The sequence below is a fragment of the Oncorhynchus mykiss genome, chromosome 1, assembly GCF_013265735.2.
Source record: "Oncorhynchus mykiss isolate Arlee chromosome 1, USDA_OmykA_1.1, whole genome shotgun sequence".
Lineage (NCBI taxonomy): Eukaryota > Metazoa > Chordata > Actinopteri > Salmoniformes > Salmonidae > Oncorhynchus > Oncorhynchus mykiss.
Genome location: NC_048565.1, coordinates 46,934,067 through 46,948,555, shown reverse-complemented (window position 1 = coordinate 46,948,555; position 14,489 = coordinate 46,934,067). Strand labels below are relative to the sequence as shown.

The window sequence follows — 14,489 nt, the reverse complement described above, 5'->3', positions numbered from 1 at the left end:
TTTGGTCGCCTTCTGGAATCCGATCCATTGTCCTGGGTGGTGGTCCAAACAGAGGATCCACTTGGGGAAAGCCATATTCCTGGTCTTAATGTTGGTAAGTTGACGTTGCTCTTATATCCAATAGTTCTTCCCGGCTGTATGTAATTAGACTTCAGATTTCCTGGGGAACAGTGTAAGAAATAGACATTAAAAAACAAAATACTACCTCCCGGGTGGCGCAGTGGTTAAGGGCCCTGTACTGCAGCGCCAGCTGTGCCACCAGAGACTCTGGGTTCGCGCCCAGGCTCTGTCGTTACCGGCCGCGACGGGGAGGTCCGTGGGGAGACGCACAGTTGGCCTAGCGTCGTTCGGGTTAGGGAGGGTTTGGCCGGTAGGGAAATCCTTGTCTCAACGCGCAAAAGCAACTCCTGTGGCGGGCCGGGCGCAGTGCACGCTAACCAAGGTTGCCAGGTGCACCGTGTTTCCTCCGACACATTGGTGCGGCTGGCTTCCGGGTTGGATGCGCGCTGTGTTAAGAAGCAGTGTGGCTTGGTTGGGTTGTGTATCGGAGGACGCATGACTTTCAACCTTCGTCTCTCCCGAGCCCGTACGGGAGTTGTAGCGATGAGACAAGATACTACGAAATTGGGGAGGAAAAGGGGTAAAATTCCCCCCGACCCCCCCCCCCCCAAAAAAAACCCCAAAAATACTGCATAGTTTCCTAAGAACGCGAAGCGAGGCGACCATCTCTGTCAGTTAGTGTATTTCCAACCATGCCAGCACAGAACGGTTCCGTTTGGATTGTACAGTGGTGTGAAAAAGGTTAGGATCCACCCTGATGGAGTCTGCCTTCATTTCAGCATGGTATTGTGCGTTCCCCTCTCACTACATGGCTGTATCTGTAGGGTTTGTGTGGCTGTAGCCGTCCCTCTCATACCATATTCAATAGGCTTGAATGGCACAGCTGTTATAAACCTGCATTTTTAGTTGCTCCAACAGTTATCGCTTATGGATTGGGTGAAACTGACATGATTCCCACTGATGTTTTCCAGGAGAGATGTCAGCGATTCGGGCCAATGACCAAGGGAAAGCTGGGACAAAAGAGAGGTTCACACGGTAAACATGTTTACTACTGTCTTCAGTCAGTGCATTTTCACTCTGGCAAAAAATGCTGACTCTAATTTGTTGTGCATTGATTTAACTTGCTGCAATTTGATTTTGTTTTTGTCTTTTACAAACTATTATGTCTGAAGAAATGGATGCTGCGGCCACTGATTGCGCATCAGAGAATGACTCTGAGAAAGAGGAGTCATCTGAAGAATCCTATGAAGAAAATCTGACCGGTATGCCTATACCTTACATACACATGGACCTATTCTTAATTACAATGTCCTTTTCAACATGTTTTCCAGGAGAGATGTCAGCGATTCGGGCCAAACAACCAATAACCAAGGGAAGACTGGGACAAAAGAGAGGCTCACACGGTAAGCATGTTTCCTACTGCCTTCAGGCAGTGCATTTTCACTCTGTAGTGTCAACTTATGGCCGTACTGTGCTGGTCCAGATCAATCCTGTCTTTATCAGTTAGTGTATTTCCAACCATGCCAGCACAGAACGGTTCGGTTTGGATTGGACACAAGTCAAGACGTTAGATCTGGAACTAGTGTGTCAGGATAGATGATAACACAGAAGGATTACCACACTTTACATTGTTTTTCTTGAGGGAGGGAACTTGATTTAATAGGTATTGCTTTTATTAGAAGGTTTACATTGCAAACAGATTGTTGGGCTTAGATTCCATACAGATTGAGTCTGCCTTGATGTCAGCATTGCACATTCTCCTCTCACATCCTTATCTATGTAGTTATTTAGTTGGGATTATTAGTTTAATTTCAACACAGTCTCTGCAGATACAGCTGTAACCTTGTAGAGTTAATACAGAGAGATGTTCAAGTACTGTATTGTAGTCAACCTTTATTTAATGTAGTCATTCATAATGCCATCTCTTTACAAAGGTGACAAAGGAACAAAAAGGTATTGGTCGACAATAGAGGTGGATGCAGTTGAAGATTCCTTGATGAACTTTATCCGAATGGGGAAAAATGCCTGGAAAACAAGACTGTGAGAAATGTATTGCTGCTTCTCCCCAAGCGCTTTTAAACAGGGACTGGAGAGCAGTACAGTTCTATAGACACAACAGAATAGTTGCAGATCAGAGAAAATAAGTGTATGAGATGCTTCTGGCTATCTCATAGGCAGATGACAAATGTCCTCTATCTCACTGTTCAGGGTAGTTTTTCCTGGTGGATGGTTCACCAGGTGAGATCTTGCATGGAGCCCCAGATCGAGGGTGATTGACCGTCATCTTGAACTTCTTCCATTTTCTTTTAATTGCGCCAACAGTTGTTGCCTTTTTGCATATTGTCCTGTATCCTATCCCAGCCTTGTGCAGGTCTACAATTTTATCCCTGATGTCCTTACACAGCTCTCTAGTCTTGGCCATTGTGGAGAGGTTGGAGTCTGTTTGATTGAGTGTGTGGATAGGTGTCTTTTATTCAGGTAACGAGTTCAAACAGGTGCAGTTAATACAGGTAATGAGTGGAGAACAGGAGGGCTTCTTTAAAAAAAACTAACAGGTCTGTGAGAGCCGGAATTCTTACTGGATATATTGAATCCATTACTAAAATGGTTGTTCCAGTTTAAATACTTTAATGAAGAACTACACTACAGCCGTTGAGTTGCCTTCCGTGTTGCATCATTCTGGCATTCTACATGGATATTTTCAGTCATAAAATAGAAATAATGTGTCAAATATAGAGAATTTAAAATTGTTAATTATTTTACGCTTCCATTAGGTACAACTTAAGCAGTTGGATAGCTTTTATAGATTTCATAGGAGACATTCTCTCGATGGCTTGAAGCAATGCATTGAGTGGCTGCTGCCAACATACAGACTCAATCTCTAGCCACTTTAATAATGAATTATTCGATGTAATAAATGTATCACTAGTCATTTAAACTGTGCCACTTTATATAATGTTTACATACCCTACATTTCTGTCATTTAAATAGTTGAGGCTGTGTGTAAGTTTAGATGGTGTTCAAGGTACAAAGTGTTCAACCTCCTTTCTTACAGAACTTTAGTGCCCCCCTGTGGAATATCACGTGTCGTTACATGGGGATCAACATTTGTTTTTGAGGGTTGAAAAAAACAAACATGGATAATGTTAGAATAAAATCATGCCGAGGAAGCTTTATTCAAAAGACGAAGGATGAGACACGACGTGTCGTACAGTGTCAGGCTTCAGATCAAAAGAAAAACGATACAGTCACTGCCTTGCAGTCCAATCAACAGTATTTTAAACGAAGCACAGTTGGAAGGCTAAGCAAATGTCATTCATATTACACAAATGTAAGGCAACACTACATCTATTCCAGATAAAGGGGTGGTTTTTATTCGTATAAAAGGAATCATTTATATAAGTGTTTCTTATGTGGCACTATCCAGGTCTTTCTTGCAAAAGTGGGTTATTTTGGCAAGAGAGACCTGGTTACCGCAGAACCCAGCAGTTATATTTCATCTGCAGCTGTCTGCTTCCCTTACATGTGCAAGTTGAGACAGGGCCTCTTCGCGTCAGATGTACCTCCTTCGGAATAATACAAATTTGAATCACTTCACTTATATTAGTCCGCTCAGCACTTACCTCTTCTCCTTGGTCAACAAATCAACAAATCCAATGAAGAAATAAACATTCTACTAAAAGGGTATACTTCATAGCTCACAAGAAACCAACAACACACACCACAGATCATTTTCAACTGCAATAAAACTTTATAGAAACAGAATTCTTTGGAACATGGTGATGATAAATTAACATTTGCCCAACTAGAATAACAAGTGGATTAATATTAATCTCTAGTTCATACTGAGGGACATATTCTATCATCACATCAGCGTACTAGATACTCTGGATACTCCTAAGGGGTTGAAGCAGTCCATCTTCAGGAAGAGGCTCATAATTGTTCCAGTGTCGTCCGGTTTAGGGTTTGGCCGGGGTAGGTCGTCATTGTAAATAAGAATTTGTTCTTAACTAACTTCACAATTTAAATAAAGGTAAAAAATAAATAAAATGAAGGTGTGTGTGTGTGTGTGCGACCCCTTACAACTGGCTTTGCTCCATCTCTTCAGAAAGAGACTCTTCATCCACCTCCAATATCGAGGACAGTGATGGAGAGACACACACTGGGAAGAAAGGCCCAGACTTAAAGTTAACGTCCCAGTGAATGGGCTTCACTCTCTTCCTACGCCCTCGTTGTCTATTCTCCCGCTCAGCCTTGGCACGGGAGGTGGGCATGTGCCCCCGCTTTATAGGAGGCTGTTCTGCCAGTGGGACCAAGGGGGTCAAGAGGGTATCAAAGGGGCACTTCTCATCCGCCTGCACGGCTCTCCCACTGGTCAGTAAAGGGGAGTGGTCGGTGCGACCTGTGTGGCTGGGTGTATGTCTGGTCAGGGGGTGACAGCCATCATCTCCGCAGACTAAAGGTGGACCACAGAGGAACATCCTCTCAGTGCTACTGAAGGACAGGGGCTCAGAGGGTAATATGATTTGTTTGTCACCCAGTTGTTCTGGTAGCTGCTGGTCCAGCATAGCAGACTGGATCTGTAATAGCTGGATCTTCTTTGACACACGCCGTGATCTGGCGTTGGCAGGCCGGGCTGGCACTGGGGAGGCAGGTGGGGCAGGCACTCGGCTGGAAGGAACCGGAGATGCAGATGGAGTAGGCACCAGAAGGTCAGGCACATGGCTGACCATTGGGGTAGGCAATGGGATGGCCATCAGGGGAGGTGAGGCTGACACTGCAATGGTTGGCAGCACAGGGAAAGAATTGGTGCTCTCCCTCCTACCCATGTAGTTTATAAGATCTAAGGTCTGGTTAGGGAACCTCAGAGTGCTGCCATCAGTATGTCTTGTTATCCTAGCTATCCCGGTCTTGGGTCGAGCCAGGCTTCTGCTGGCCTGGACCTCCGGCTGGAGGACATCCACAGGAGAACATGGCGGCTGCAAGAGGCTTCCGTCGGACAGAGACCGTCTGGCCTGAGCAGGAGGAGAGCGGGGCCTTTGGTCCTGGATGTTAGACCTCTTGAGAGGATTGGCCTGGATCCTGATCTCAGACTGGCTGCATGGAGTCCCAGATAAAGGAGCTACTGCCTTGTCTGCAGTGGAGCATAAATTGGGTCTCCTAGGGATGCTTCCTGATATCTGTGGTCTGCTGGATTTAACCTCTGGCTCCTTCTTGTGGCTGGAGATCAATGTGCCCCCTCCGGTTTTGGTTTTAACCGGACCCAGAGGCTTGCTACCCATCTGTCCCTCCAGCTGCAGACGAGGCATGCGAGGCACCTTGAGGGTGTTTTTGTTCCTTTGGGCATTGAGAGAGGTCACAGTGAGCATTGGGAGCCTGATGGGTGGAGTGGCCAATGGAAGCCTTCCCATGTCAGCCCTCTCTTTAATCACATCCATGTTGTGGAAGTGGGATCGGCTATTCTTTCTCCCTGGTGGCATTGGCTGTAGGACAATATCACTGGCACACCGGACACTGAGGATGTCTGTCAGGCTGTTCTCAGAACTGTTCTGACTGGTGTGTCCTAGTCATGGACTTCCCTCTGTCTTTCATGGCTGTGAGAGTCACAGTGGAAGAGCAAACAATATGTTTGAGAATAAGAATATAGAATAAATTACATATATTACAATAGAATTTGATCAAAGTTGTTTTAATGAACTAGTGTTTTTCCACTTTCAAAGGACATTCCAATTCCTGCCAAAATGTTCACAAATTCATAAAAATGAAAGATTCACAGACTAAGGCCTACCTTCAATTTGGACTTCCAGATAATTTGCTCACGTAGGATTTAACTCTACAGTTTCAAGAATATATTAAGACCACAATACTTAGTTTAAATAAATACTTTTTTTTGTCACAAATCACAAAACATAACCGTTTTTCTTACAGTTATTGATCAAATAAAGTTCTCATAAGATAAAAGTAGTGTATTTGAGATTATTTCATTAAATTATAGGTCCTACCTCAGATATGGAAGAGCATCAATGACCTGTCTATGGAATGTCTTATTTTAACAAAAGAATGCTTCATTATGACATCATGTACATTATGACATAGTAGCCGTCCACATAATAAAAGTTTGTCAAAACCACTTGAATAGGCATGAAATGTCAAATTAAATACAATAGGCCTAATTCAACATTTGAATAAGATAGTACTTTGACAGTAAATATTCAGTTTATTGGCTTTTATTTTCATTACAGTAGTGGATTTGAATTTATTAAAATGAGAGTAGGCCTAGTGAGTTTCCTAGAACTCAATCGCTCATTGAACATCTGTGTGGAAGGTTCGCAGCTGACGCCACGGACGCCTTTGAAAAACATTCACGATTTTAGTTTCATATTCAACTTATCAGCAATAATGCACGGCAAATACATTCCCAGTACTCAAATAAACCTGACAATCGCAATTGTTTATTAGAGCATCCTCTTAGAATGAGAATCACTGTGGTGTCAATGTTTTTGATTATGTCCAAGTAGGAACATAGCTACTGGTATTTTGACTTCTATACTATAATAGTAGTAGATGTGTGTGTTTTCTTGTTGTGCATTCGTTTTGAGTCAAAGCTAAACCCACAATTTTTTGGTCCCATTCGGTATTAGCACCGTCAGCCAATAGGGGAAGTGACATGCCTGAAGCCTAAATTGATGTTGTCAACTAAACACAATTCAATATTACTTTTGTAATACAGGTAATAGCCTAAAGTTAAGGCTCTCTTACAAACTAATGTAACAGTATTTATTCAACCTTAACATAAGTAACAGATTCATGGCCACATTTTGAGGTTACTGTAACTATACATGTATTCATATGTAAAGTTAATCATATAAAATGTGCATGTTCAAGATAGCATGCATACTGTAGGTTGTGGAGATATTCACAATTGCTGTAGTCAATGTAGAATCTCGAACGGCACTGATCACTTGCACCATGTCATCTCAACTTCAAACCAGGTCATTTGGTTCTGCTGTTTGATGAAGCAGTGTGGTTTAGTCGCCAGGGTTGTGGGTGTGATTCCCACGGGTGACCAGTGTGACCGTATGCTAAATGACTAAAATGTAAATAACCAGTGGTGGAAAGAGTACTCAATTGTCATACTTTTTTTTTTACAATATATTTATTGCCATTTTTTATTTTTTTTAACAATTTAACAATCATCAGAATATGATACAGATAATGCCCCGTTATTCCTTCCACCTAAACAAAACACCATGCTACATGGGAGCACATCGTGCAAAACCCTTCCCTCCCCAACACAGGAACACCCTGCTCCCTCCCCTCTACCGGTATTAACTTCACTGATTAACAACAAAAAAAGAAACAGAATGACCTTCACATTCCATGCTAGAAAATAAATGATTCAACACAAAAACAAATAACAATAATAGATTCATGAAGAAAGTAGTAATGAGGCAGCTAAGGTGACGTCTCTAGAAACTACTGAAAGTCCCCCCAGACATCAGTAAATTCAAAGGGTTTATTACATCAATTGTATGTCATTCTTTCAGATGGAATATAGGAAGATAGTTATTTTAGCCACATCTGCTTGCTTGGCGGAGTGTCACTCTTCCATATAATAGCTCTGCGAATTTAATGAATCTGGTTTTGCTACAAATATAATACATTTGTACAGTAATCTAATCAGACCTACATACTTAGGTCCAATATTCTTCCTCTGTAAAACTTCAAACATAGTTCCATTCTATGCGGTCAAAAGCTTTTTCCGGTCATTCTCTACATAATGCATAATATTAAATAATCTTCTGATATTATCAGGAGATGAGCGGTTTCTTACAAAGCCTGTTTGGTCCATATCAACCAAGTCAGGTAGAACCTTATCCAGTCTAAGAGCAATGAGTTTCACAAGAATCTTATATGAAGTGTTCAATAGAGATATTGGTCTATACGACCCACAAAGCATAGGATCTTTCCCAGGTTTTAACAAAACTGTGATCATTGTCTGGGAGCTTTTCTGTCTCTATGGCATAATTAAACTTACTGCAAAGAGGCTCAATTAGTTTGGGTAAAAAGGATCGAAAGAAATCAATAGGGAATCCGTCTAACCCTGGTGATTGTCGCCCAGCAGTGTTGAAAATTGATTCCCTAATTTCCTCTGATGTAATCTCTTTCTCCAAGTGCTCTCTATCCTCATCATTAAAGTTTGTAAATTGAGTTTGTTCAAAAACTCATGCATTGTGGCAGGGGCATCCCCTTCAGACTTGTACAATGTTTCATAAAACTCCCTGAAGACTAGATCAATTTCCTCAGGACTGTGAACAACTGTGTTACTGGGTAGCTTAATAGAGCTGATAACTCTACTAGCATCCTCTCGTCTTATCTGGCAAGGAAGCAACTTTCCTGCTTTATCTCCATGTTCGTAGTGGTTTTGTTTTGTTCTCCTGAGAGCATTTTCCACTTCATGGGTCGTCAGGGTGTTATATTCCAATCGCTTTGAGTCTAATTTTTGTAGAGTTGAGTCGTCAAATGTTACACTATGTTCATTTTCCAGATCTGTAATTTCATTCTCCAACAAATCTACTTGAGCCTTAAACATCTTACGAGCATCTGAACTAAAGGATATGATTTGCCTCCTCATGCCACGTTCTGACCTCTATTTCCTTTGTGTTGTATTTATTTAGTATGGTCAGGGCGTGAGTTGGGTGGGCAGTCTATGTTTGTTTTTCTATGTTGTGGGGCAGTTCTATGTTTTCGGCCTAGTAGGGTTCTCAATCAGAGGCAGGTGTCATTAGTTGTCTCTGATTGAGAATCATACTTAGGTAGCCTGGGTTTCACTGTGTGTTTGTGGGTGATTGTTCCTGTCTTTGTGTAGTGTTCACCAGATAGGCTGTATTAGGTTTCACGTTCCGTTTGTTGTTTTCGTATTCATTTAGTTATTTCATGTATCGTCATTCATTCATTAAAGAACATGAGTAACCACCACGCTGCATTTCGGTCCTCTCTTTCAACAAACGAAGAACGCCGTTACACCTCAGAAATGCAAGGAGAGCTTCTCATAAAATTAGGGAGGAATTAGGGAGGAGGCAGAGTTGTTAAAAAATTTCTATATGAGTGTTCAGAAATGTTACAAATGTGGGAGTATTTAGTAAATATGTACCAAACCTCCATCTTCTTGAGGGTGGCTGTGCTCTACTGACGGGTACTGAAGCCAGCAGGGCAGAATGATCTGATATACATCTTGGTAAGTACTTACACCCAGTAGTTAAACTTCCCCTGGCTGCAGGAATAAGAAATAAGTTTCTTCTAGAGTAATTGTTATGGACAGGGGAGTAAAATGAGTATTCTTTAACCTTTTGGTTGTGAAATCTCCGTAAGTCTACGAGTCCAAAGTGTTTCATTTCTGCTTTTAACATTTTAGCTGCCTGTGTGAGGTTGATACTATTAGAGGAAGATCTATCACTGGAAGGATCCAGTACCAAGTTAAAATCCCCTGACATTATCTCTGATGATGGGCATATTAACTTTAAAAAGATGTCTTGGTAAAATGTAGGATCATCATGGTTAGGACCATACACAATCACAATGGTAATGGGCTCAGTATTAATGAAACCTTGAATGATCACAAACCTTCCCCCTTTGTCTTTATTCTGAGATTGTATCTGAAAGGGGCAATGCTTATTAATGAGTATGGCCACCCCTCTTGCCCGAGATGTGAAAGATGAATAGTACACTTGGCCCACCCATTCTCTTCAGTTTGTCATGCTCAGAGTCAGTCAGGTGTGTCTCCTGAAGAGCTATATCAACCTTATGCTGCTTTAGATCATTCAGAATGCGTTTGCGCTTGACTGGGCATTTAGTACCCTTAATGTTAAGTGTCATAAAAGTATAGTTATTAGGTGCAGACATCTTTAAAGAAAATAAGAAATAGGGAAAAGGAAAGAAACAAAATTGCATTGAGTGTATACAACTTGAACATTTAAAGTAGTAAACATCTCGTGAGCTAATACCCTGACCCTACCCAACCCCTTCCCCAACTGAGGGAGTGAAAGTACCCATAGCCTTAGATGCTAGTCTTTAAACTAGATGTACCTACTATGCATAGCATCGCTCTAATTAGGTTAATTCTAAATTATATGTATATGGAATTGGAACTACATTGACTGTTCCTTGTAGCATAAAAATATTGTTAGTCAAGTAACAAAATACACTACCTGGACTTATGGATCATCAAATAGAATGATGCAGTACACACAGACTTATATACAAAGCCCACAGACCGCAATACCTTGCTATGTGTGAATAGTATGCATCCCCTTCCCCTCAAGAATGGTCAACCATACAGTCAGTTATGCAGGATTAAACAAATCTGTGGCCACCAGACAGATTTTGACAGCAATGCTAAAAAAAATGACAGATCAATTCAAAATGAGAAGCTACAAGGACAAAACTCTTGATGCTGCAATGATGAAAATATCTCATAAACCAAGAGAGGAATTACTTAACTCAACCAGAGAAGAAAAACAACGCAACCATCTTTTGCACTAAATACACCAAGGGTTCGGAGAAAATGAAAGCAATCCTGAAAAAGGACTGGCATATTCTGCAATCAGACAAAAATAATAATTGCACACCTCTTCAAGGAATCCCCGCTGGTGGTCTATAAGCGTGGTCACAATATTGGAGATAGCTTGGTGAGATCTGACATGCCCCCTGAGCTCACTCAGACACTCTTGACACCTATCCCAAATGGGAACTACAAATGTGGATCATGCGCACAGTGCAATAGCATTATAAAAACATCCTTCTTCAGACACCCACATGCAGGTCGAAACATCCCTGTTAGGGGTAATCATCTCATGCAAGACCCCGGGAGTAATCTATCTCATCATCTGTTCATGTGGAAAAGCCGACAAAGGGAGCCTTACAGGATATCCTCTCTAAAAACATTGACCCCTAGTGGTCTGAATATTGACTTTGATCTCAGGCCCTTCTTATGAACAATTCCTTCTTTTATGAACAAGTCTTATAAATTGATATAATCTTTCTACAGCTTATTAGTGTACACCTAATATGTTCCCCCTGTTGATGATGCTCATTATAGATTAAGGTTGAACCAAAAGATTACATGTAACAAATATGAAATGAAATACGAAACAATGAATATGTGAAATTGAATTAAACAATAATGTATGTGGATGCTACTATGATGTACTATATTCAATGATGTTTCTATACGATAACAATAGCCTAATATATTTAATATGCCATAAACGATTGTTTAAAAAAAAAAATCTAATTAACTTAATCATTATGGCATTAATTGCACTGTTTCTCTACATAACCTGGTTCAAGTATTCATGACATTACCCTGAAGAAGGCATAGTGATGCTAAAACATTGGTAAATACCCAATACATTACTGGGAGTTTATATATGGAGGGTGCAACTTTCTTTATTTTGATAAAAAAAAGTGTTTAAGTAAAAATACTTTAAAGTACTGTATCTGTACTTTATTATTTATGTTTTTGACATATTTTACTTTTACTTAACATTTCTAAAGAATATGATGTATTTTTACTCCATATATTTTCCCTGACACCCAAAAGTACTCATTACATTTTGAATGCTTAGCAGGACCGAAAATGGTCCAATTCCCACACTTATCAAGAGAACATCCCTGGTAATCCCTACTGACTCTGATCTGGCGGACTCAAAATCACTAAACACAAATTCTTTGTTTTTAAATGATGTCTGGGTGTGACTCTGGCTATCTGATTTGCTTAATTTAAGGAATTTTAAATTCATACTTTTACTTTTGATACTTAAGTATATTTTAGCAACTACATTTACTTTTGATACTTAAGTATATATAAAACCAAATACTTTTAGACTTTTACTCAGGTAGTCTTTTATTGGCTGACTTTTACTTTTTTTTTGAGTCATTTTCTACTAAGGTAACTTTACTTTTACTCAAGTATGGCAATTGAGTACTTTTTCCATCACTGGTTATTTACATTTTGGTCATTTAGCATAAGGTCACACTGGTCACCCGAGGGAATCGCACCCACAACCCTGGCGACTAAACCACACTGTGCTTCATAAAATAGCAAAACCAAATTACTTGGTTTGAAGTTGAGAATACATTAAAAGTGAAATTGAAATGTGTTTGTTCGACAACAGCAATTTAGGCATCAGACATGTCACTTCCCCCATTGGCTGACAGTGCTAATACCGAATGGGACCAAAATATTGTGGGATTAGCGTTGACTCAAAACGAATGCACAACAAGAAAACACACACAACTACTACTATTATAGTATAGAAGTCAAAATACCTGTAGCTATGTTCCTACTTGGACATAATCAAAAACACTGACACCACAGGGATTCTCGTTCTAAGAGGATGCTATAATAAATAGATAATTGCGATTTTCAGATTTATTTGAGTACTGGGAATTTATTTGTTGTGCATATATGCTCATAAATTGAATATGAATGTCACGTTCTGACCCTAGTTCCTGTGTTATTTGTTTGTCTTAGTTGGTCAGGACGTGAGTTGGGTGGGCATTCTATGTTTTGTGTTTCTAGGTTGGTTTTCTGTGTTCGGCCTAGTATGGTTCTCAATCAGAGGCAGGTGTCGTTAGTTGTCTCTGATTGAGAATCATACTTAGGTAGCCTGGGTTTCACTGTTGTTTTGTGGGTGATTGTTTCCGTGTCTGTTCACCACACGGTACTGTTTCGGTTTTGTTCACGTTTATTGTTTTGTATTCATTGAGTGTTCAGTTTGTTTTATTAAACGATATGGACACTTAGCACGCTGCGCGTTGGTCCTCTGATCCTTCTCGCTACTCCTCAGAAGAGGAGGAGGAAAACCTTTACAATGAAACTAAAATTGTGAATGTTTTTGTGTGGCGTCAGCTGCGAACGTTCCACACAGATGTTCAATGAGCGATCGAGTTCAACTAAACTCACTAGGCCTACTCTCATTTAAATTAATTCAAAACCACTACTGTAATGAAAATAAAAGCCAATAAACTGAATAATTACTGTCAAAGTATTGTTTTTATTCAATTGTTGAATTAGGCCTATTGTATTTAATTCGACATTTCATTCCTATTCAAGTGGTTTTGACAAAATTTTATGATGTGGACGGCTGCTATGTCATAATGTACATGATGTCATAATGAAGCTTTCTTTTGTTAAAATTTGACATTCCATAGACAGGTCATTGATGCTCTTCCATATCTTAGGTAGGACCTATAATTTAATGAAATAATCTCAAATACACTACTTTTATCTCATGACAACTTTATTTAATCAATAACTAAGAAAAACATATGTTTTGTGATTTGTGACAAAAACATTTCTTTAAACTAGGTATTGTGGTCTTGTTTCTGTTTTCCATAATATATTGTTGAAACTGTATAGTCAAATTCTACGTGTGCAAATTATCTGGAAGTCCAAATTGAAGGTAGGCCTTAATCTTTCATTTTTATTAATTTGTGAACATTTTGGCAGGAATTGGAATGTCCTTTGAAAGTGGAAAAACACTAGCTTATAATAACAACTTTGATCAAATTCTATTGTAATAATGAAATTTATTCTATATTGTTATTCTCAAACATGTTGTTTGCTCCTCCACTGTGACTCTCACAGCCATGAAAGACAGAGGGAAGTCCAGGACTAGGACACAAGAGACCAGTCAGAACAGTTCTGAGAACAGCCTGACAGACATCCTCAGTGTCCGGTGTGCCAGTGATATTGTCCTACAGCCAATGCCGCCAGGGAGAAAGAATAGCCGATCCCACTTCCACAACATGGATGGGACTAAAGAGAGGGCTGACATGGGAAGGCTTCCAATGGCCACTCCACCCATCAGGCTCCCAATGCTCATTGTGACCTCTCTCAATGCCCAAAGTAACAAAAACACCCTCAAGGTGCCTGGCATGCCTCGTCTGCAGCTGGAGGGACAGATGGGTAGCAAGCGTCTGGGTCCGGTTAAATCCAAAACCGGAGGGAGCACATTTACCTCCAGCCACAAGAAGGAGCCAGAGGTTAAATCGAGCAGACCACAGACATCAGGAAGCATCCCTAGGAGGCCCAATTTATGCTCCACTGCAGCCAAGGCAGTGGCTCCTTTATCTGGGACTCCATGCAGCCAGTCTGAGGTCAGGATCCAGGCCAATCCTCTCCAGAGGTCTAACATCCAGGAACAAAGGCCCTGCTCTCCTCCTGCTCAGGCCAGACGGTCTCTGTCCGACGGCAGCCTCTTGCAGCCGCCATGTTCTCCTGTGGATGTCCTCCAGCCGGAGGTCCAGGCCAGCAGAAGCCTGGCTCGACCCAAGACCGGGATAGCTAGGATAACAAGACATACTGATGGCAGCACTCTGAGGTTCCCTAACCAGACTTTAGATCTTATAAACTCCATGGGTAG

The 14,489-nt window shown here is 40.8% G+C and overlaps 1 long non-coding RNA gene across 1 annotated transcript; it reads left to right on the top strand.

Moving 5' to 3' along the window:
- Positions 1-1,029: 1,029 nt before the first annotated feature.
- LOC118964697 lies at positions 1,030-2,508 on the top strand. The gene is made up of 3 exons (XR_005051913.1): positions 1,030-1,086; positions 1,233-1,463; positions 1,995-2,508. It is a non-coding gene; the product is annotated as an uncharacterized LOC118964697 (long non-coding RNA).
- The last annotated feature ends 11,981 nt before the right edge of the window (positions 2,509-14,489 follow it).